This window comes from Pan troglodytes, chromosome 2, assembly GCF_028858775.2.
Source record: "Pan troglodytes isolate AG18354 chromosome 2, NHGRI_mPanTro3-v2.0_pri, whole genome shotgun sequence".
NCBI classification, from domain to species: Eukaryota; Metazoa; Chordata; class Mammalia; order Primates; family Hominidae; genus Pan; species Pan troglodytes.
In genome coordinates this window covers 116,477,745-116,501,822 of record NC_086015.1, presented here as the reverse complement: position 1 = coordinate 116,501,822, position 24,078 = coordinate 116,477,745, and the positions used below count along the sequence as shown (strand labels likewise).

At 41.1% G+C, this 24,078-nt stretch overlaps 1 long non-coding RNA gene across 1 annotated transcript; it reads right to left on the bottom strand.

Moving 5' to 3' along the window:
• Positions 1–1,149: 1,149 nt before the first annotated feature.
• On the bottom strand, positions 1,150–15,210 carry LOC134809586 (uncharacterized). Its single transcript, XR_010155707.1, has 3 exons — positions 15,069–15,210; positions 11,687–11,772; positions 1,150–3,364 (listed from the first exon to the last, which is right to left on the bottom strand). It is a non-coding gene; the product is annotated as an uncharacterized LOC134809586 (long non-coding RNA).
• Positions 15,211–24,078: the final 8,868 nt, after the last annotated feature.

Sequence of the window (24,078 nt, the reverse complement as noted above, 5' to 3'; positions counted from 1 at the left end):
TAGGACAATTTATTGAATGTCCACCGGGTGATGAATACCGGTTTGAGTGTATTGGGCATATTGTTTAATTTAATCCTCACAACAATCCTCTGCAGTACGTATTTTTAATCCCTGATATTATAAAGGTAGATACAGAGTTTAAGAAATGTTTCACAGAGTTTAAGAAATGCGTCCCAAAGCTGGGAAGGGGATTTGACCTCAGAGTCAGCCTGGATTTAAAGCCTCCACATTTCTGTTGCTGCATAGTCTCTCCCATATGGCTTTATATAGATCTCCCCTCCTTCTTCTCTTCCCCTCCCTTCCCTTCCTTTCCCTTCCCTGCCCTGCCCTGCCCTGGCCTGCTCTGGCCTGCCTTGCCTTGCTCTCCCCTCCCCTCCCCTCCCCTCCCTTCCCCTCCCTTCTCCTCCCTTCCCCTCCCCTCCCTTCTCCTCCCCTCTCCTTCCTTCCTTCCTTCCTTCCTTCCTTCCTTCCTTCCTTCCTTCCTTCCTTCCTTCCCCTATTTACCTACTTGATAACTGAAACAGAAAATTTCTTTTTAACTTTTTATTTTGAATAATTTTAGATTCATGAGAGGCTGCAGAAATAATTCCTATATACCCTTCTACAGCTTTCCCTAATTATACAATCTTACATAAGTAAAGTTTATTATCAAAGTGAGAAAATTAACATTGGTATAGTGCTATTAACTAGACTACAGCCCTTATTTGGATCACCAGTTTCTGCATGCACTCACTTCTCATGGAACTTATAGTCTAGTATTTCTCTTATTATAGCAGAGTTTGTAATGAGCAGTCCTCAAGTGAAATTCACCTTTAAGAAATTAAGAAAAATATATATAACTTTGGGAGAGATTTTATTCCAAATTATTGAAATAAAAAAGTTTTGTCACTTAACAAGATAAACCCTTTGTTATCTGGAACATTTATCTCCTCAAAATAATGAATATTCCAAAGCATTCTAGATGGCCAGAGGGGATAGTGTATGATTTCTTTTCAGAAAATGATGAGATTGAACTCAAGATGGATTAAAGTCTAAAGGTAAAACCCAAAATATTAAAACCCTGGAAGACAACCTAGGCAATAACATCCTGGACATAAGAATTAGTAAGATTTCATGACAAAGACACCAAAAGCAATCATGACAAAAGTAAAAATTAACAAATGGGTTATAATTAAACTTAAGAGCTTCTGCACAGCAAAGGAAACTATGAACAGAGTAAACAGACAACCTACAGAATGGGAGAAAATATTTGCAAACTACACATCCGACAAAGGTCTAATATACAGCATCTATAAGAAACTTAAATTTACAAGAGAAAAACAACCCCATTAAAAAAGTGGGCAAGGACATGAACAGACACTTTCCAAAAGAAGACATACATGCAGCCAACAAGCATATGAAAAAAAAGCTCTATATCACTGATCATTAGAGAAATGCAAATCAAAACCGCAATGAGATACCATCTCATACCAGTCAGGATGGCTATTATTAAAAAGTCAAAAAAAAAAACAAAAAACAGATGCTGTCGAGGTTGCTGGGAAAAGGTAACAGGTATACACTGTTGGTGGGAGTGTAAATTAGTTCAATCATTGTGGAGAGCAGTAAGGCGATTCCTCAAAGAGCTAAAAGCAGAACTACCATTTGACTCAGCAATCCCGTTACTGGGTATATACCCAGAGGACCATAAATCATTCTATAATAAAGACACATGCACAGGAATGTTCATTGCAACACTATTTACAATAGCAAATACATGGAATCAACCTAAATGCCCATCAATGACAGATTATATAAAGAAAATGTGGTACATATACTTCATAGAATACTACGCAGCCATAAAAAAGAACAAGATCATGTCTTTTGCAGGAATGTGGATGGAGCTGGAGGCTATTATCCTTAGCAAACTAACACAGGAACAGATGTATGTTCTGTTCAAACTTACAAGTGGGAGCTAAATTATGAGAACTCATAAACACAAAGAAGGGAACAATAGACACTCAGGTCTACTTGAGGGTAGAGGATGGGAGAGGGAGAGGAGCAGATAAAAATAATTATTGGATATTGGGCTTAATACCTGGGTAATGAAATAATCTGTATAACGAACCCCTGTAACGTGAGTTTACCTATAACAACAAACCTTCACATGTATCCCCAAACCTAAAATAAAAGGTAAAAAAAGAAAATGATGAGATTGTCCAAATGCTTAGTGATATGAAAATCTCATAAGGAATCTAGTCCACTGGACATAATGGCTCACACCTGTAATCCTAGCAACTCCAAAGGCTGAGGTAGGAGGATTGCTTGAGCCCAAAAATTCAAGACCAGCCTGGATAACATCATGAGGTTCCCATCTCTAAAATAAAATAAAAAAAAAACACAAAACAAAATAGTCAATTATGGTGGCACAGGCCTGTAGTCCCAGGTACTTGGGAGGCTCAGATGGGAGCATCAATTTAGCCCAGGAGTTTGAGGCTGCAGTGATTCATGATCGCATCACTGCACTCTAGCCGAGGTGACAGAGCAAGATTCTATCTCAAAAAAAAAAAAAAAAAAAAAAAGGGAGAATCTGGTCCATGCTCAAGGTGTCCACGTTTAGCCGTGGAGGGGGTGTCCCACCACATTGTTCTTCTCTTTCCCGAACGCATCAGGATGCCATATTACACAGTGTGGGTGGAATATTTGTAAGTTTGGCTATCTTCTCAATTCATTCCATGTGTGCCATAGAATTTAAGTGCTGTAGTCAGGCGTTTCTGAATACAGTTTTCCATATGTAGATTTACCACTACCCACTGAAGCACACACATCTGATCCAGTTTATTGGGGTGGAGATTACTTTTTTCTTTCATTTTGAACATATTTACAGTGATTAGAAATTAGACAGAGAGATGTGCTAGTTCTGATGTAGGCGAACTCAGGCCGGAGAGCCAGTTGTCTCTGCTGGTCTCTGATGGGCACACCCCACCAGAACTTAACCTCCTCGTGAAGGGCTTTCATAATCTCTCATCCCATTCTGCTCTTCTTTTTGCTGCTGGTATATGAACTTTCCAGGCAGCCATTTTTTCCCTCCTAAAATGTACCAAGAAAGGCCTCCCTCTTCCCATTTAACAGGGTTATCCCACCAGACTTAGTAGGTAGGCTCCAAAGACCCTGTTATCTTCACATTCAACTGCCTTTCTCCTTTTGCACTCCCCATTTTTGCTGTATCCTCACCATCCTCTGGGATGCTGAGATTTGAAACTTGAATGGGTCCTTAATGTTGCCTTTTCTTTTGCCCCTCACGTCTGCTCAGGGTTGAGTGTTGTCTGTCCCATCTCTTCCTCATGTCTCCTTCTGTCCTGTTGTTTCCTTTGGCACTCTCTTGAATCTAGGGCAGACAGGAGGGAAGCTGGTTGTTCTTTGCCAGACTGTGAACTGTGAGGCTGGGGACTGAAATGTTCTCCACCACTGTGGCTCTGAGACAATGGCTGTGTCACGCTTGACAGGCCCTCAGTGAAGTTCCACTGAATGGTTAACTCGGATGCTGAGTATCATGACTGGGGACTCACTGTCCAGGCAGGGCTCTGCTCGTTTCAGGCTGAGCTCCAAGGCAGCAGAGGAGGGAGGACAGTGGGGAGGCCTGGGGAACGTGGGCCTCCTTGCACTGCCACTTCCTACCACTTGCTTAAGCCACTGCTCCCTGCCCTGCAGCTGCCTCTTGTTCTCCTCTTACCTCAAACCTCATATCCATACCTTGGAAGAGGTGAGCCTATTGTCTGGGGCTAGGAAGTCATGGATCCAGACTTCCTGTTACTTATCTCAGCAACGTGCAGTCACTTCCCATTCAACAATCATGCATTGAGCTTAGGCACAATGCAATTCTTCTTCCATCAGAATCTCTTACCTTCTCTATTGCTCACTTGCTCTGGACTCATTGTGTTCATATAGGATAGTTCTATACAAACATTATGTATGTGTGTATGTGTGCATATCAGGATTGCTTTGAAACTCACCCCCTCCACCCGTTACACAATTTCACCTATGCGTGAATCAACTCAGAGACCAAAGTGGTGGCTCTCAGTTTTCAGGGACAATTTCAGACAGGGCCTTAACAGACAGTATGGGACATCCCACATTTCCTGCCTCATGCCTCACCCTGAGATCAATCAGATCATTGCAAGTCTATTTCACAGAATGAAATACTTGAGCTGCATTGTGGTAGATTTTCATTGCCAGGTACTTCTTTTGAACTTCAAAAGTTGTCTCTAACACCCTGGAATTTATGTCTTATCTGCTTAAGAAGATAATCAGGCCACAGTCACACACTTTGCAGAAATACACATTGAACATGCATCTGGGGTATTTGTAAAATATGCTTGGGAGCCTGCAGACAGATTAAGTTTTGTCACTGTCAGGTATTAAAAGGTCACAGAATCAAATCAAGTGCAGCAGCCTGAACCTGCCATGCCTGAGACTTCCATCTACGATTCACTGGAGAGATGAGGGATATGAGCTTGTGCTGTGCTGGTGCTGAACCCCTCAAGCCCTGTGAAATTAGAATGCTAGAAAGGCCCTCACATCTCTTTGTTTTAAAAGCCATGTGTTTTTGGAAAAGCACAACTTTCTGTTTTTTTCCTGAAAGCAAGATTTTTAAATTTCCAAATTATGCTCATAAAGTTTCTCAGATGTCAAACAGGTTTTCATAATAATTATTTTTGATGATTTAAGCGTAAGTAAATAAAAAGCATATGGATTAAATGTCCCTTAAAATATGCATGTTTTAATATTATGGGGTATGGGGGTAGTGCTTGACGAAAGCACTTGCATTTCACACAGCCCTGAATGTTTGAAAAATAGTTAGGACATTTGATGAGTTCTAAACAAGACCAGGTTCTCCTATCTTTGGCAGAACTCTGTGAGCCAGTTTTCTGTCTTTCCAAGAGAAACGGTCTGCCCAATCCTGGGGAACAACAGCCCCCACCCCAGCAAGTAAAGCTTGGCAGACGTGAGCCGTCGTTCTCAGTTGAGAAAACAGAAGTGAAGTAATGGCCACAGCCCACAGTTACCCCTCTGGAGTGGCCTGATTTATAACTGCCTTGGGAGCCTCACGGTATTACATCGCTTGATTTTGTACACACATAATGTCTTAGCCTTCCCACCCCACAATGTGTTAGGTGGTATTAAAGGTTTTCCACTGGGGCATATAAAATCTTGGCTTTTGTCCAAGCCAAAATCCAGCCACCCCTTGAGCATTATAATTGAAGTCTAAATAGAACTTGGCATCATCCTAGGGTCTCTCAATCAATCAACTAACATTAAATGCCTGCTAGAGCAAGCCCTTACTATGATGGGGAGTGAGAGGAAGGGAGAAAAAAGGACATTAAAAAAAGTTCAGAAACACAGAAGACAAAGTCCCAGTTTCAAGCAACTAATGATCTACTTGAGGGGCTAAGATAAGACACAGGGGAAATGATGAAATGCCACCAGGCAGGTATGGATAAGGGAGGCTGGACTGGGAAGGCTCTCTGAAATAGGAGTAACTTTTGATGGGCCTTAGGGATTGAGCTGGTTCATTCACTTGTGAAAATTCACTTGTGAAATATTTATTGAACACCTACGATATGCAACATACTGGGCTAGTACTGAGGATACAAAGGAGAGCCAGACAGGCCTGGTCCTTGCCTTTGGGCAGCTTGCCTCTGAGTTGGGAAGATAGGCATCAAACAGCTAATTATATCATTCATCCTTCCTTATAATTGTGAGTGCTCCAAAGAAGAAGGTCAGGGTACTGGGAGGGTACTTGACCAAAGTTAAATGTCTTAAATTGTCCTAGACCCTTAAAGTGTGCTTCACCAATCAGCTTGATATAAAGGCAGAATCTCAGGCACCTCTCCAGTCCTAGTCAATCAGAATCTGCATTTTTAGCTCAATGCCAGGTGATTCTTTTGTACATTAAATTTTTAGAAACAGTACCAAGATAGAATTTTGCAAGAGAGCAGAGGACTCCTGGATCACACAAGTGTTAGAATATCTGGATTAAATGAATCAGACACCCCTTTTCCTGGATGATATTTATACACCTGAATTGTGTGTTAAGGTGCCTGTGTTGCTTGCGTAGATGCTGAAGAGTGGCCAAGGTAAGTTAACATGCCTCTCAACTTTGCATTATCTATTTGTATCTTATTTTCAGTTATATGTCTACTGGGTCAGGATCCTTTCACGCTCCAAAAGTAGGAGATCTATTCTGTTTGGCATCAATATTTCCCTGTGCCTCCCTCCCTGCACTCTCAGTGCTGGCTAATGCTTTCCAGATGAGGTGTGAGCTGCTGCTAATTGTACCCGGATCAGTCTTGATTTGTGTTTCAGTCAGCAAGGCACCTCACTAATGGGTCTGAAACTTGGCAGCAGGCCTGGGACCAGTGTCAAAGGAAACAGATCCGAAAGGCACACCGAGAATGGCAAGGAGACAGGGAGTCGACAGAGAAAGATTTGCAGGATGAAAGGAGGGGGAGGAATCAAAGGGACAGGAGAAAACAGGAGCGCCTTTGGGGAAAAAGCAACAGAGAAACAGACCTGGGAAAGCCGGGGCTGTGGAGGAAAGGAGAGAGGGGCAAACAAAGGAAAAGGCCGGGAGGCAAAGGGAAAAGGAGCAATGCATCTTTATCTCTGTGAGGAGGAAAAAGAGAAGGCAAGATGATCAGGCTGTGTTTTGTGATGTGATCCTGAACACTGATAATGCCTGTGGTTGCTCACAGAGAAATCCTATGTGGGGAGTGTCAGTCCCATTCCCATCTGCAGGCGGAAATCTGATGCCTCTCGCCTTTTCCCTCTGGCCTCCAGCTTTCCGATGGCTTGGCAGGGAACGCTGAACTCTGACAGCAGCCAGTGAGTGAAGGCTCAAGTTCTAAGCCTGACAGAGTTAAGGGACTCAGACACACCTTGGCTTTATGAGCTGAGGCCCGAGGCAGGGCCTCTGCTGGCTTGAGCTCCTGGAGCCAGCCTTCCTGGAATCAAGCTGGAAAGAGGCCTTCTTAGGGGAAGCTGAGAACTGAGGCCCAAGGCCTTTCTGAATTGGACACATTCACTGTACTTATTTTTTTTAATCTCCTCTATAAGAGGGGGAAAATCCACTTGCCAATATGAATTCCAAATTAAGTAGGGGAGAACCCATATATGCATGCAAATTTGTGCAGGCAAGCAGAGAGTGAAAGAAATAGGGAAACAGACTGAGGTTACCAGTGGACGGGCTAAACACTGCCTAGGACAATAGCAAAGCAGTGGCACTACCTACCCAGGCTCCCAGCAAGAAACAAATAAGCAAGCTTTGCTTTTGGAGGAAAAGTTGACACCTCAACAAATAACATTAATGTTCAAGCAAAAACTTGTACACAAATATTTGTGGTAGCACTATTCGTAATAGCCAAAAGATGAAAAAAACTCAGATGACCATCAACTGATAAATGGATAAACAAAATGTGGCATACACATATAGTAGAATATTATTTGGCCATAAAAAGGAATGAAGTACTAATACAGGCAATGATAGAGTTGAATCTTGAGAACATTATTCTAAGTGAAAGAGGCCAAACACAAAATGCCACATATTGTATGATTCTATTCATATGAAGTACTCGGAAATGGCAAATCCCCATAGTGACAGTACACAGCTCAGTTGTTGCCAGTGGGTCGGGGGAGGGAGGAATGGGGAGTGATTGCTTAGTGTGCACGGGGTTTCCCTTTGGAGCAATGAAAAAGTTCTGGAACTAGATAGTGATGGTTTTGTCACATTGTGAATGTACTCAATGCCCCTGAATTTTACAGCTTAAAATGGTAAATTTCACTCTCTGTGTATTTTACCACAATAAAAACATTTTTTAAAAAGGATTGAAATAATCATTATTGTGAATATCTGAAAAAAAATGTGGTCTATCCTAAACTTGATTTATAATTAAATACTGCTTTTATTTGTATTCATATTCAGAGAGTCGTTATAATATTGTAATGTCTCCAACTGTTTTAATATGACCCTGAAGCAGAATGAGAATAAGAAGTTCTAAATAAGAAAGGAAAAAGAGCGATGGAAATAGTAGGGGAAAAGACAAAGAAAGTCAGCTATCTATAGGGTAGGAAATCAGAGTAGGGATGGCCTGCTAAAGAAAGGTGGCCAGATGAAGTGGGAGCAAATTAGCTTATGGTGCTTTGCCTAGGGGAGAAAGAAACTTCAGACACAAAGAAAGAGAATAAGGCAAGTCTCTGAGTGGGCCAAACAGCATGGAAAGGAAACTAGAATAAACTGAAAGAGGTCTTCAAAACAAAATAACAAAAAAAGACAAAAAAAAAAAAACAACCAAAAACCAAAAAAACCCTCCAATTCTTGTTTTATTTCCTGTGAGATGAGTTCTTAAAGCTATGAAATACCATAGATATGGGGCTAGGATCTGTGGGTGGGAGTAAGATATTTCCTCTCTGCAAGATGGGGGCCATTCTCCACCAGTAACGGGTCTCACTGCCCTGTTGTCTCCAGCCTGGGAAGTGATGAAGCAGAGGACAGAAGAGCCCCAGTCAGGGATGCAGTGGAGAGAGCTGTGTATTGAGCTGGCAGTTGGGCAAGATCATTTCTGAAATCTTTTCCAATCCTGTGTTTCTGTGTGTAAATGATTCTAAGCCATGTGCAGGTGCCTGAAAAAAGCGGGGCATCGGTCAGTGGTTCAGGAGATCAATGTATGAATGTTTACTACCTACATGTGCTCTAATTCAAAGGGGATTTGTTGGAATCACATACTGGCCCTTCCCTGTAGAGTGGTTGATGGGAAGACTGAGGTTGAGACTGTAAGTTTCTGACATTATATCCAGTTGTTTGGAAAGTAAGAATTTTTAAAAATGTTTTAAATTTGAAAATATATATTAAAAAGATGAAATTAAAATCACTCATATTCTTATCACTTTCATGAGTCTATGCATATTTGCCTATGCTTAGAACACACGCACAAGCACGCACACACACATGATCATATGAACATGCTTTTTTTTTTTTTTACTTTAAGTTCTGGGATACATGTGCAGAACGTGCAGGTTTGTTACATAGGTATACATGTGCCTTGGTGGTTTGCTGCACCTAACAACCCATCATCTAGGTTTTAAGCTCCGCATGCATTAGGTATTTGTCCTAATGCTCTTCCTCCCCTTGCCCCCCACCCCTCAACAGGCCCAGCTGTGTGACGTTCCCCTCCTTGTGTCCATGTGTTCTCATTGTTCAACTCCCACTTACGAGTGAGAACATGTGGTGTTTGGTTTTCTGTCCCTGTGTTAGTTTGCTGAGAATGATGGCTTCCGCTTCATCCATATCCCTGCAAAGGACATGATCTCATTCTTTTTTATGGCTGCATAGTATTCCATGGTGTATATATGGCACATTTTCTTTATCCAGTCTATCATTGATGGGCATTTGGGTTGGCTCCAAGTCTTTGCTATTGTAAATAGTGCAGCAGTAAACATACGTGTGCTTGTGTCTTTATAGTAGAATGATTTATAATCCTTTGGGTATATACCCAGTAATGGGATTGCTGGGTCAAATGGTATTTCTGGTTCTAGAACCTCGAGGAATCACCAAACTGTCTTCCACAGTGGTTGAAGTAATTTACACTTCCACCAACAGTGTAAAAGCATTCTTGTTTCTCCACAGCCTCGCCTAGGCTATTTCATTTGAACAACTTTCTGGTTATTAAATAGTCTTTAACAACACTATGACTTTGGTGTGTGTGTGTTTAAGAAATTTATGATAAAAACAAAACATACAAACAACAAAACTGCCTGTATTTTTTAAGGCTTCAAGGTGATTTCTGTGAAATAAATCAGCTTCTGGGGTCTGGGTTCCTCCTGTGGGCATGTCTGCTAGTGCGTTTGAATCTTATGAGAAGTTTTCCAGACTGAACCTATGAATGCTTTAGACAAATCTTGTTCTTTAACCGTATGGAGAGTTGCGGGGGATGTCTCACTTCCTATGTGAGGAAGAAACTTGGGAAGATCTGCCGTTAGTTTGTCCCAGGTGGAAGAAAATGGTCCTAGCAGGTCTCCTTTTAGGTTCTGTTAAGCAGAGGCCTGGTCTATGAGATGTTGAGAGGAAGAATTCAGAGATGAGGAAATAGAAGCAGTTTCCTGAATGTTCTATCAGCAGCCACTTACTGGTTCATATGGTACAACTCAAGTAGGGGCGAACACAGCCCCTACCTACAAGGTCACAATTGTAGCCACCAGCATAGAGATGAGGAAGGCTTTGCTCAAGTGGCCTGAGATTTGCAGTGTTTGTTTATGTCTTTTGCCCAGAACTGCACAGTTGGTGGTTGAAAGGGCACAACTGTTTTCCCTGTAATTGGGAGCGTGGGGGGCACAGTCTGTTCACAGGTTAGGAGGTCAGTCCAGCACTGGAAAATCACACAAGGCATTATAGTGGCTTCCAGGCCCTCTAATAATCTGATGAGCGTGTGATCTTCCAGTGGCCTCTCATCTCAGAATAAATTCCTAAATCCTTACTACGTTCTGCAAGACCCCATGTGACCTACATCATGCATCTGCTTGCCCCAACCTCTGTGACCTTATCTCCTATGATGCCACCCTCACTCACTATTTCCAGCCACAGGGGTCTCCTTGTGGCACCTCACACACCCAGCACACTCCTGCCTCTGGCATTATTGTTATCTTAGCCTTGGAAGCGCTTCCCCTCAATGTTTGCACAACTCACTCCCTCACTTCATTCCAGTTCTGCTCAAATGTCACATCATTACCACCAAGTCATTCTTAGACCACCCTATCTAAAATAGCATCCTCCCTCCGTCATTTAATTATCTACCTAACCTCTTCCCTAGCTTGATTAGCAATGATTGCCACTGTTACACACATATATATCTTGTTTATCATCTTATTATAAATGTAATACATCTTGTTTATCATCTGTCTCTCACACTAGAATATGGATACTCTGAGAGCAAGGACTTTGTCTTGTTCACTGCTATACCCCTGGCACCTTAACAGTATCTGGCACATAAGGTTCAGTGAACAGTGGTTAAATGAATGAATGGCCATTCTTTCCTTTCCTGCTGGCTGATTAACTTTACCTTTCAGTCTAAAACTTAGAGTAGGGATGGCCTGCTAAAGAAAGGTGGCCAGATGAAGTGGGAGCAAATAAGCCATTTCTCGTATGGCCCTTGGTCTCTTCTTGTGCTCAAGCCTCAAGTTGCCACCATGGTTTCAGGTAGAAACTGTCTTCAAACCATCTGAATCTTAACTCAGAGGACATCAGAGGGATCTATCTGTACAATTTCTCCTAGATATAAGTTACCCATTCAGACACAGCCTCCTGCTTAGCTTTCCTGAGTCTCCCAACTTCAAAAACCTTCCTCTATCCTTCAGCCCCCATTTCTAACTCTACATCAAGATTCTATGTCCGTGATACAGTCCATGACTTGAGGTGATCTGTCCTCCTGGCACTCAAATTTATTCTGATCCCTGTGGCTACCCCTCAGTCTATTCTTCTGAACCTCTCGTATCTCCACCATCCACCTGCGTAGAGCCTAAGCCCTGAGAGATCTAATGATTGAGGATAATATCCTTAGAGTGACCTACCACATATTCCCATATCTCCACCATCCACCTGCCTAGAACTTAAGCCCAGAGAGATCTAATGATTGAGGATAATATCCTTAGAGTGGCCTACCACATATGATTCCATGTTAGTAGAGCTTCTGGGCCACTCCTCTCAGTTTAGAATTTTGTGTAGGCAGAACATTGTCTCAAGATGCCCTAAAAAGTAAAATCAAAGGACAAATCTTTAAAGCCTGAGTGGTGCTCCTTGGCAGAAAGCCGAGATGCGCTGTAACAATGTGTGGGTTCATAAGTGGCCAGCTTTTCTGCTCTTCTGATGCTGTAAGAACACCAGAGGCTGTCGCTTCTGAAAACTTAGAAGCTGACATCATCAGAATTGCTGTTGCTGACTGGTGGGTTCTTTCTGATCTCTAGGACAGCAGCTTTTCCCACGTCAGGTAGTTGCCTGGGACACTGGCCTCATCTGAAGGAGGACTCTGGGCCCCATGAGGCTGGGGGGCTAAGGCTGGGGAAGAGAGGAGGACAGAAGAGGCAGGATGGCTATAACTAGTTATAATTGCCTCCCTACACACATGTCTAAGCTTGGTGCCCACTCAAACACTGCTCAGTCAAGGAGTATACATGTTGACTGAGTGACTCTCCCTCCCCTTTCTCACTGCACTACACTGGGAGATTTTTAAAAAGCTATAATGAATTTTGCTATATCTCCCATGTCATAATTAGTACCTATGAGGGCAAACAATAACAATGACATGATGGAGACAGGCAGCACCTAGCTGTCTAGCAGAAGACACAATGCTATGCTATGCAGAGGTAAAAAAATTAAAATATTCATGCACACATGTCATTAAAGTATTTTAGCATTCTCGTTTCACATACACCTGACCTGTGGCACTTTGGGCATGTTCATTTGCCTACTGCAGACAAATAGCTGGGGTGTACAGCAGAATAAGGACAAGTGCTCTTGCCTGGTGACACAACTGGGAGGGAAAAGGATTTGAATCCAGATTCTTACTGCCACACACCTCCCTCTCCCCACAACATCAGCATTGATACCTGATCATTTGCTAACTTGCAATCATATAAGAAAAACAAATGTTGATTGACATTCAAGATAATGTATAATTAGAAGATATCAAAGAACATCTCTCCTATCAGAAGGTCTTTCTAAGTATAAAACAAAACCTAGAAATCAGAATGAAAAGATGAATAAATTTGACTAAATATAAAAGAAACATCTCTGCAAGGTAAAAATCCTTGGTGGCCTGTAATCTCAGCAGTTTGTGAGGTTGAGGCAGGAGGACAGCTTGAGCCCAGGAGTTCAAGACTAGCCTGGCCAACATAGGAAGACACTAGCTCTAAAAAATAAATAAATAAATAAGAAAGAAAGAAAAAAAGAAGAAAAAAGAATAGCTAGATGTGGTGTCATGTGCCTGTAGTCCCAGTTACTGGGAGGCTAAGGCAGGAGAATTGCTTGAGCCCAGGAGTTTGAGGCTGCAGTGAGCTATGATTATGCCACTGCACTCCAGCCTGGATGACAGAAGACCTTGTTTCTAAAAAAAAAAAAAAAAAAAAAAAAAAATCCAGAGTAAAAGACACATGATACACTAGGGAAAAAAATGTGAATCATGGCATCTTGTATCACAGACAAATGATTAATTTTCCTAATAAATAAAAAACTGGAAAATATCAATTTAAAGAGCCCTACCAACCCAATAGAAGAAAGAATAAATATTAATAAAGATTTAACAGAAAAGAATATACTAATAGCTATGAAACGTGTGAAAGATGAACAGCCTCATTCACAACAAAATAAACTAATTAAAAATATATTGACAAACCATTTTTCACCGATTAAATTGGCAAAGTCAAAAAAGCTTGACAAACTGTGTTGGTGAAGGCTTAGGGAAATAGGCACCCCCATATACTGTAAGTGGGACTGTAAAATAGTATATGTTAAGAAAGAAAATATAGCAAAATTTATTATAATTACAAATGAACAAAGCATTTGGCTCTCTTCTAGGGATTTATCTTAAAATACACTCTCATCTGTTAAATGATGCATGAATGATAAAATTCATTGCAGTGTTATTTTAAATAATAAAAGACTGGCAACAACTTAAGTGTCCATCAATAGGTGACTAGTTAAATTATGATACATTTATACAAGAAAACATTTTTCAGCTTAAAACAGAATGAGAATTCTTTTTATGTACTGACAGAAAGATTTTAAAAATATATGAAGTGAAAAAAGGCAAAGTACAAAATAGTGCATAGAGTATGCCATCTTTTGCAGGACAAAGTGGGTAAATAGTGATATGCATTTACTTGTATATATAAAATAGCTCTGCAAGGATACACAAAAAACTAGCAATGTTAGTTGTCTTGAGCAAAAGAGTGGCTGAGAGACAGATGTGAAGGAGATATTTTTACCTATTTCCTTTCAAACTTTCTAAGTTTTAAATAGGTAAATGTATTACTTCAAAAAAAATAGGCAACTTATTTTTGTCTTTGAGAAGTATCAATCTAATCATCAACCTCAAAAACTAAAATCTTGAATAAAGATCTCAACGAATTCGTGCAGCAAATAAGCTTCAACAAATTTTAAATTCTCAATTCATGGTTGAATAAGAGAGAAAGTGACGGAGTGTGAGAAAATGGGAGCATTAGATACCATCGAGGATACTAGAGAGGGATGATGAGGCAGAAGATAAACAGGGCAAGCAGGACAGACACAGAGGGAGAGAGTAACAGAAAACAAGGGAGACAGGCAAAGAAAAGAGTTGTTGAAGTAGGTGCTACTGTTGGGTTAAAATGCTGCTACTGCACTCTGGCATTCAACTCAGGGTGTGCTTCAGACCAGACTGTCCCTTGTTACTACTACTCTTGGAGATTGAGTTTATTTTTCCACGGATTTCTTGGGGTTTCTCTGTGTATAAGGAATTGACAAGGGTTTGAGAAATTTACTTAGGAAACATGGAGGTCCTCTGACCCCACCAGCGAAAATAAACAAGCGTAAAGTGGTACTTACAGGAGAATAAAATAACTGCGGCTCTAGGATTTGGCAGATTATATCAGTAATATGAATTGTGAATATTCAGTGGGTTAATGGGATTTGCCCACATATGCGCGTGTCGTAAGGTGTGAGGATGTACTGAGATAAATTCCATAGAATTTACCCCAGTGCATTTTCTTCCTTGTTAATATTCATAATTATTTTGTTTCCATAACACTTTAAACAAAAACCGCACTGTAATGGGTTGCTTATCTTCTTGCATTCAGTTGATTGTAAACTTTTTGAGGGTAGGGGGTTATATCTTCTTCATCTTTGCATTCCCAAATCTAGCACAGTGCCTGGCACAGTATAGGTAATTATTGTTAAATTTAACCGAATTCAGATTGCTATCAGAGGGTTACGCTTAACTACATGCAACAAAGACCAAGCAACAGTAGCTTAAACAAGATATGTATCATGTAATAAAAAGTAGAGATACCAGTTCAGAGGTGTGCAGTGTTTGCTGGGACCCATCAAGGATCTAGATTGCTTTCATATTTTGGCTTGCCAGACTAGCATTCAGTGTCCCTTCTCATGCTCCAAAGATGGCGGCTATTCTGGCCACAATCCAATCAGGAAGAGAAGTTAAGGGCAAAGAGCAAAGGCCAAATCCCTGTGGGTTTTCTATAATAAATCCTGTCTTAGCGACTTTTGCTTACCTCTCATTGGCCAGAAGTGGATCATGTGACCTCTCTACTGTGCAAAGGCATCTGGGAAGCGGCTGTTTTAACTGGGTGTATTGCTACAGCCTATAATAAAATTGAGGATGTCTTAGGAGATGGGGATAATGAAATAATGAATAGCAGTATCAGTCACAAGTGTGTAAAGGCAAAAACCACAAACACATTTTCAACTCTCTCTCTCATTTGCCGTATTTTTCCTCTTGTCTTTTAGATTCTTGATGATAATATTCTATTCTCTTGCAAATCCCAGCAGATTCAATTTAGCTATAGACCATCAGAGGCCATGGATTACTTTATTCCTACTGCCCCCGCATCCTCTCCCCTGAGCCCCTGAAGTTCCTGGCATATTCAAAGACTCTAAAGTAATGTAAGTACCTGGCCCCATACGCTTCCTAGACTCCATATGCTGCTTCAGGGTTGAAGATTGGGATATTCCCCAGGGTCAGAGCTGGATGCAAATTCCTTCTCACTCTGTTGCTCTTCTGCAATTCTAGCCCCCTCTCCCCGCAAAGCAGCAATCCTCTGTGGATCATATCATGGGATTGTCTTCATTACTGGATTTCTTAGAAACATCTGGCAGCAGAGCCGGGCCTGTTCCAATTCTCTGAGTCCTCCCAGACCACAGGCGTTCTCCTGAATGATCAAGTGATCTTTCCCCTGAGCCTGTGGAGGAAATTTGTGCTGGTCTCCTGTGCTTCTCTCTGAACAGGAGAAGGTTGTTTATTCCACATAATTAATGGACAGAGAAACTGGGCCTAATTTATTTTACTCATAGGAATGCAAGTCTGTTCTTTCAAGAGAGGAATGTGTGTCTTTGCCTCACCCAAGCAGACTCACAATTTTCCCATAAAGGGTAGATACACTTGGGCCACTTGGGCCAAAGATGAGGGGAAGGAGCAATTCTCAAAAAATCTCAAAGAGAGACAATACAGTTTTAAAGAAATAATGTTTGTTTTGACCATATCATCTTAAGCACTTTTTGTGATCATTTAAAATGATTATTGAAAGGCATTTAACGAGGATTTTTTTTTATTAGACCTTTGTGCTAGACTGGATTCCTGTGTCCTTCCAGAATTTGCTAACTCTTCAGGAAGAAGAGTTAGAAGTTAAATGTCCTTTAATTTATCTCAAATCAAGAATACTGAATTTTACTCGCACATCCTAAGCTACGGATGGCACATTTCAAATGCCTGCTTGCTGTTTACAGAGCAGTGTGCTAGGGACAGAGATAAATTACAAAGGCCATGGTTCTGAGACCCTGTCAAACTGCATTTGCAAAACTCTTTGCAGATGGATTCTATGAATTCTTTAGAGTACATCAGCAAAACCTACATTCTTCTCAGCAGAGGCCATTAATTAATTAATTTCATATCCCATAATAGTTATGTGTCTGTGTGGTGGTAAAAGCAGACAATGGGATGGGAAAAGCATAGTTTCAGACTCAGGCCTGTGTCTGAATGCCAGCTCTGTTATTTCATACTAAGTATGTATTTCATACGTAGCCTCTCTTTGCCTTAATTTCTTTATTTGTAATCCCGTCTTGCAGGATTGTTGTTACTGAATGTAAAGTTCTTGACTCATGGCAAGATGCTTCATAAATGGTAGTTATAATTAATATACAAAGTATTTTCAGTGTTTAACTTCTTCTGAAACCTGGTAAACTCAAATCAAGGTGGCCATTGGCTTCAGCATCACGTCCCAGGACGTGAATACTATTGTCACTGACTTACTGTGGTGCCTTTCCTGCTCTCTCACTTCCCATTTATTCTGCCTGGAATACCATCTTGTTTGGGAAACTTCCCCTAAGCCCCTAGATTGGATTAGGTGTCCCAGTGCTCCTGTTGGCCCCTGAGCTCATCCCAATGGCAGCCCTTAACAGACAGTATTCTATTTGTCCATCTGCTCTGGGGATTTTGCTTTGCTTTGAGGGTGCACAGATCATGTTTGTCACTCTTTTTTTTTTTTAATTAAACAGTTTTATTGAGGTATAATTTACATACCATAGAATCCACTCATTTTAAATGTACAATTCAATGGTGTTGCAGTAAATTTAGAGTTGTGCAACCATTACCACAATCTAGTGTTAAAATAATTCATCAGCTGGAAGAGATCCCTCACACTCATTTGCAGTCACCCCATTCCCACTCCCAGCCCTGGGCAACCACTGATCTACTATAAATTTGTCTGAACATTTCATGTAAGTCTGTAGATTCTTTTCTAAAGATTTGTCTGGACATTTCATGTAAGTGGAATCATACACTATGTATTTTTTTGCTATCTCACTTTTCACTTAGCATGCGGTTTTTGAGGTTTATCCATGTTGTCGTGTGTATCAGTAGTTCAGTCTTTTTCCTTGATGAATGCTTTTCCATCGTATGGATACATGGGGACTGTTTTTTGTTTGTGCATTTGCTTTTTGTTTTGAAACAGTGTCTCACTTTGTTACCCAGGCTGGAATGCAGTGGTGTGATCTTAGCTCACTGCATCCTTGACTTCCCCGGCTCAAGCGATCCCTCAGCCTCAGACCACAGGTAGCTGGGACTACAGGCATGCGACACCCACCATTCCTGGCTTATTTTTGTATTTTTTTGTGGAGTTGGGGTTTCGCCATGTTGCCCAGGGTGGGGACTGTGTTGTATACACTAATATGTATATTGTGGCTAGCTCAGTCCCTGCATATAGTAGTAAGCTCCGCCTCCCAGGTTCCTGCCATTCTTCTGCCTCAACCTCAAGTAGCTGGGACTGCAGGCTTCCGCCACCACGCCCGGCTAATTTTTTTTTGTATTTTTAGTAGAGACGCGTTTTCACCATGTTAGCCAGGATGGTCTCCATCTCCTGACCTCGGGATCCTCCCGTCTCGGCCTCCCAAAGTGCTGGGATTACAGGCGTGAGCCACCGCACCTGGCCGAAAATGTTTGTTACTTGAATTAAATTCGTCTTGGGATAATATTGCAGTTAGTCTGACATATTCATATGCACAGCACAGTCCAATACCTGTGTCTTGTTTTGGCAGTGTCCAGCCATTACTTCAAGGGACTCCTTAGCAGCTTCTTACCTTGCCTTCTTCACCTTGTGTAGATTTTTTAAAATTCTAAAGTGAGAAACAACTTATTTTTCCTTGCTATTTTGACCTTATTTTCTTCTCATTATCCAATGCAAATTTGAAGTGCTCATATTTGTCCCAACATGTTGTAAGTATCTCATAAATATTAATGATAATGTAGTAACATATTAATAATCATGTATTGAGCACCTCCTTTACTGTGTACCTGCCATTATTTTAAGTGCTTTGAATACTTCAATGAACAAAGACAAAACTCCCCACCACCCTCATGATGAATGTATTCATATTTGGGGATCCCTAATATCAGCAGTGCTTAAGAATTTGGTCTACATAAACCTTAACATGTTTTTCAAACATTACTAAACACGAGGTCAAAAGACATGAATAAACTCTTCAAACAGGGGAATACAGAAAATTACTCAACACATAGAAAACAGATCAGCCCAATAATAATGAAAGAAATGAAAATATAAACAAACTTATATAAGTTAGTGAAAAAATTATTTTATTATTATCAAAAATAAATAAATAAATAAATAAATAAATAAATAAATAAAAGGCTGGGTGCTGTGGCTCTTGCCTATAATCTCAGCACTTTGGGAGGCCGAGGTGGGAGGATGGCTTGAGCCCAGGAGTTCAAGACTGGCCTGGGCAACATAGTGAGACTCTGTGTCTCCAAAAAAAAAAAAAAATTACTCGAATGTGGTGGCACATACCTGTAGTCTCAGCTAAATAGGAGGGTGAGATGGGAGGATCCTTTGAGCCCAGAAAGTTGATGCTGCAGTGAGCAGTGATTGTACCACAGCACTCCAGCCTGGGTGATAGAGCGAGACTCTGTCTCAAAAAAATAGAAGAAAAAAAAAAGAGGAGACTGCACTTTTTGATACACAGAATGTATATACAAAACAATGTTAGTTAAAACAAAAGAGTGAAAAATATTATGCATGAGCTGACACGCATACTTGTATTTGAGAATTTTTTGGTGACCTATAAAATGGAATTTAAAAACTCAGTAGCCACACTTACAATCTGCAATCTGATTTCCTTGGAAAATATAATCTCCATTTCTACCTCCTCCTTTGCCAGTTATTTGCACTAGTATATCAAAAGGACATTCTTCTTTTTAGGTGCTGTACCCAAGCCTACTTCATCAACACAGATTCCCATGAACTGTAGAGCAGCAGGGTTAGAAAGGACCCGGAGACCAAACAAGCCATACTTTCATTTTACAGAGGCAGGAATGTCCATAAAGAGGGAAGGTCTTGCCTAAGGTCTCTCTGCTAGTTAATGGCAAGGCTAGTATAAAACATAAGTTTCAATCTTCTTCAGTACTTAACACAGTCACTGGTACATAGTAGGAATTTGAGAACATTTGTGGAATGAATGACTGACTTTCATGATAGAAGACTGACATGGCAGAATTCATTGGAATGCTCACATACTGGGAGTCTTGCTTCTGGGCACCCAGCTGAGAGTCAACATCTGAATATGAAAGATTTGGACTCACAGAGCAGAACCAAAACGGAAAACAAAGTAAAAACCAAAACCGAAAAACAAAAAACAAACAAAAAACAAGGAAGGGAAACCTAAAGCCACAGTCTGGCTTGGTAGAAGGCTACTATTTGACTTAAAATACTTGGAACAGTCGTAATTTTCATGGGTGTGTCTGCTGTTCTACAGATCTAGGTTCTGGGCAATTAAAAGCTATGGGTTTATTCTGGTTTATTTTAGGCAGCCTGCTGTGGCCTCTTCCTATTGTGGTTGAGGACATTGTGTGGATGGGCAAATGCTTGGCCTCCTATTTGGATTCGAGACTAATGCTCATTATTTTATTTCAAAAGGAAGAAGAGCTGACATAAATAGTTCATGGAGAGTCCTGGTGGGAGAAGGTGATATCTGTCTTACTGCAGAACTAGTGTAATATGAAGAAAACCAACATGGAAAACCGTGTCTCCCTCCTTGTGTTGTTTTGGAGGCAGTCCAGGAAAGGAGGACGGATCTACTTTCTAACTTGTGGAGAGATCATGGGCAAGTCACCCTGGTCTCAGTTTCTTCAAGGTAAATTACAATCCCGATTAAGAGGTTCAGAGAAGGTAACAGACATGAAAGAATTTTGAAAAATATAATATGTTATATTAACTTGTGGTGGTATATGATGGAGTTGAATTCAGCATAGGAAATAATTTTTTAAAAAGCTGTGTTGTGTTGCTACTTCTTTAAAAATGATGGCTAATAAAAGAGAATGAGCAGAGAAGGCCGTGCTTATAAGGAAGGAGGGAAATAACTGAATGATGGGTTTTTACATCATGGAACAATGGTAAAAAAATCTTCGGCTGCAGTTTCCTCTTGTCCACTCATCTACCTACCAGCTGCTACTAAACATTAAACATTAAAGCATGGTAAAGAGGACTAAAAAACAAACAAACAAACAAATCACCACCACCACCACAACAACAAAAAACTAGGCAATAATAGACCTTTGCTAAAGTTTATCCTCCTTTTCAGCATCCTTTTCTATCAGCCTATAGCCCATCATAGAACCCTGGCAAATATTAAATAGCTGTGGTTGAACAGAAAAAAACAACAGTTTTAGAATTAAGAGTTGGGTGTGGGCCCGAGTTCCTGCACATGTTGGCTGTGTAACCTGGAGAAGTTTTTTGTTTGTTTGTTTGTTTTTGAGATGGAGTCTTGCTCTGTAAGTTTTAAAAGTCTTTCTTATCCCAGATTTCCTCATCTATAACAAAAGAAGAACAGCCTACTATCCGGGCAGTGTCCAAATGAAATAATGTTTGTGAAAACCCTTTACAAACTGTAAAGTACATTAGAAATGCCTATATTGTTATTCCGTCTTTTTGCCTCAGTTTCTTCATTTGTAAAACACGGCCAGTGACACCCATTTCACTAGGATATTTTGGTTCCCCATGAAGCCCTCTGCAAGTAACTGAGTCTCATATTATACCTCACCCTAGATCTACAGCCCCTTATTTCTCTACCATGTAATGGAATATTTATTTCCAGCCTGACATTTTTGTTTTCTATTGTCTTGTTAGATATCACCCTCAGAGAGCTTCCAATATACTTGATAAGTGAAGACCCTCCCATGATTTACCTGCCCACACCTCTCTTTTTACAGGGGCCTGCTACTGTAGAAAGCTGGGACCCACGTTTGACAAGAGGCTCTTGGTTCTCTCCACCAAGGGGATTTAGGCATTCACTCTTCTTCAGACACTCCTGCCATGCTGATTACAGGGAGACCCCAGAGAGGTGAAAAAGCAGAGTGGACCATGACAGCCTGAAGAACATTAAAAAGGAGCTTGCAGACGGTGCCACTAAATGCCTGAGACACTGAGTGACAGGAGGGGCCCCATCCACTGAGCTGGCCGTCTCCTGTCTTCCCTCAAAACAGATAGCTCTTTCCATTCACGTCCACATGCGTCTATTCTCTGTCTCTTGAGTGGGCCTGAAACTGGAAAACATCTGCACTAGTTTCGTTTGGGTGTGATTTATAAGGACTGCCTGCGGTCCCCTCTCTCCCTTCTCCTCCTCTTCACCTCTGGGGCTTCGGGGTTTGGTTTTTTTTTTGTTTTTAAACAGGCTTGTGTTTCTTGAGACTGGGTCACCTTGATTTATTATGCCCTGGACTCATTAACAAAAGACTCTGGGACAGGTCATTTATTTTCTGAGTGGTGATTTCCTGTCCTACCCTAGCCTGGCTCAGCAGGGGCCCAGTGGAGCACAGACTTATATTAGCTGCACTGTCACCATGGGAGAAAAGAATTGAGCAAGAAAAGTTCAGAGGGCAAAAAACATCTCTTAAGAGCTTTTCTCCTTACTCTAATGATTTCCTTCAGAGTCCCTTTCGGTAGCTCCCTGTCTCTCTTTTTTTTTTCTCCCTTACCCCAGCAAATGGGATAAAGTTTAACAAGTTGCACGACTGCCTTCTTAAAGGAATAAACACTGGCCTTTCTTCTCTGTTTCATGTTTGAGTGATCCAACATTTATATGCAAAAATAAAAGATAGGGAGGATACTAGTGGGCACCCCAAGCTGAGGAGGAATTAGATGAATTAAACAGCCCAAATTTTTATCAGGCCCTTGTTACAATAATATATTCACGTTTAGGCACTGAAATCTGATGTGTTAATTTTTAGAGAGACCAGAAGACAAAAATAAAATTACTCAAGATTTTCAGATAGGATCTTGGGATGAAGATTAAAGAAATTGACATTATTTAGCCTAAAGTTCAGAGGCTGAAGAATGATTTATAAACTGTTTCCAGGTCTCTGGAAGGTAGTTACATATAGGAATGATGGTGACCGGCTGTTTTCTGACTGCACTAAGGATAGAATAAAAGGAAGTGGAATCAAATTGTAGTAAAATGGCAGAATAAGTAGTCATAAAAGTGAATATCCATGGCTAAAGTCTATTGAGGAAGATGAGATATATCTTTAAAGCTGTAAGCTTGTTAGCCCCATTTTATAGGTTAATGAATGGAGGTTCAGAGAGGTTAAAAAAACTTGACCAACGTCCATCACTGAGGAAGTGACAGAACCAGGTCTAGCTGGACTCCACAGTGTATGACAAGGCTGACTTATATGGCAAAGAAATTAACAAGAAATACAGAAAATAGTCATTTTATGAAGTGCCATTAGCCTAGATTGGCTCATGTGCAGAGGACAGGGGATTCAATTCTGTGGACTTAAGGTCTTGGGATTCTGTGCTATACCTGCCTCTGTATTGGGAGGACAGTACCCTCCATTCACTCTCAGCCCAAAAGACAGGCAGAGAGGGCAGACAAGCACTGCAGTTTCCCTGAAACAGTCTGAAGATTTTTGGCTCTGTTTGTGCTGATCATGTCTGTTGCTTGTCATGGGCTGCACTCCCAGACGAAGGCTCTGGTTTCAGGAAGGCCATGAGGATGATGGGTTGTGGGTGTCTAGGGCACAGGAAAGACATCCCTCCTACGCACAGTGCATGGCCTCCCAAAGGTTCATCCCTCATGGGAAGGCCAGTTAGTTAAGGAGGTTCCAGAGTTTGTTCCACGGTGAGGATTGGAATTTACGCAGAGCCACCAAAGTGGCTAGAATTCTTCCGAGGAGCATGCAGAGGTGGGAGGAGCAAATCCCAGCTGTATTATTGTCCATGCACATGGGTCAGTTTGGGAATGGCCATGATGGAGGAGCAAGGCTATACGAAACTAGGACTGATTGACCGAATGGGAAGGATGACTAACATGTGCTGCATACTTACTCTGCCAGGCACTATTCAAAGTTGGTGAACTATATTAGCTTATTCAGTCTTTGTAGCAACCCTATAAAGTCAGTAGTACTGTTACCAGAAAGGGGTCCTGATCCAGACCCCAAGAGAGGGTACTTGGATCTCGCTCAAGAAACAATTCGGGGCGAGTACATACAGTAAAGTGAAGGCAAGTTTATTAGGAAAGTAAAGGAATAAAAGAATGGCTACTCCATAGACAGAGGAGACCTGAAGGCTGCTGGTTGCCCATTTTTATAGTTATTTCTTGATTATATGCTAAACAAGGGGTGGATTATTCATGCCTCCCCATAATTTCCTGACTACACCTTGGCATTTGTAAACTGTCATGGCTCTGGTGGGAGCGTAGCAGTGAGGACGACCAGAGGTCACTCTCATCGCCATCGTGGTTTTGGTGGGTTTTGGAAGTCTTCTTTACTACAAGCTGTT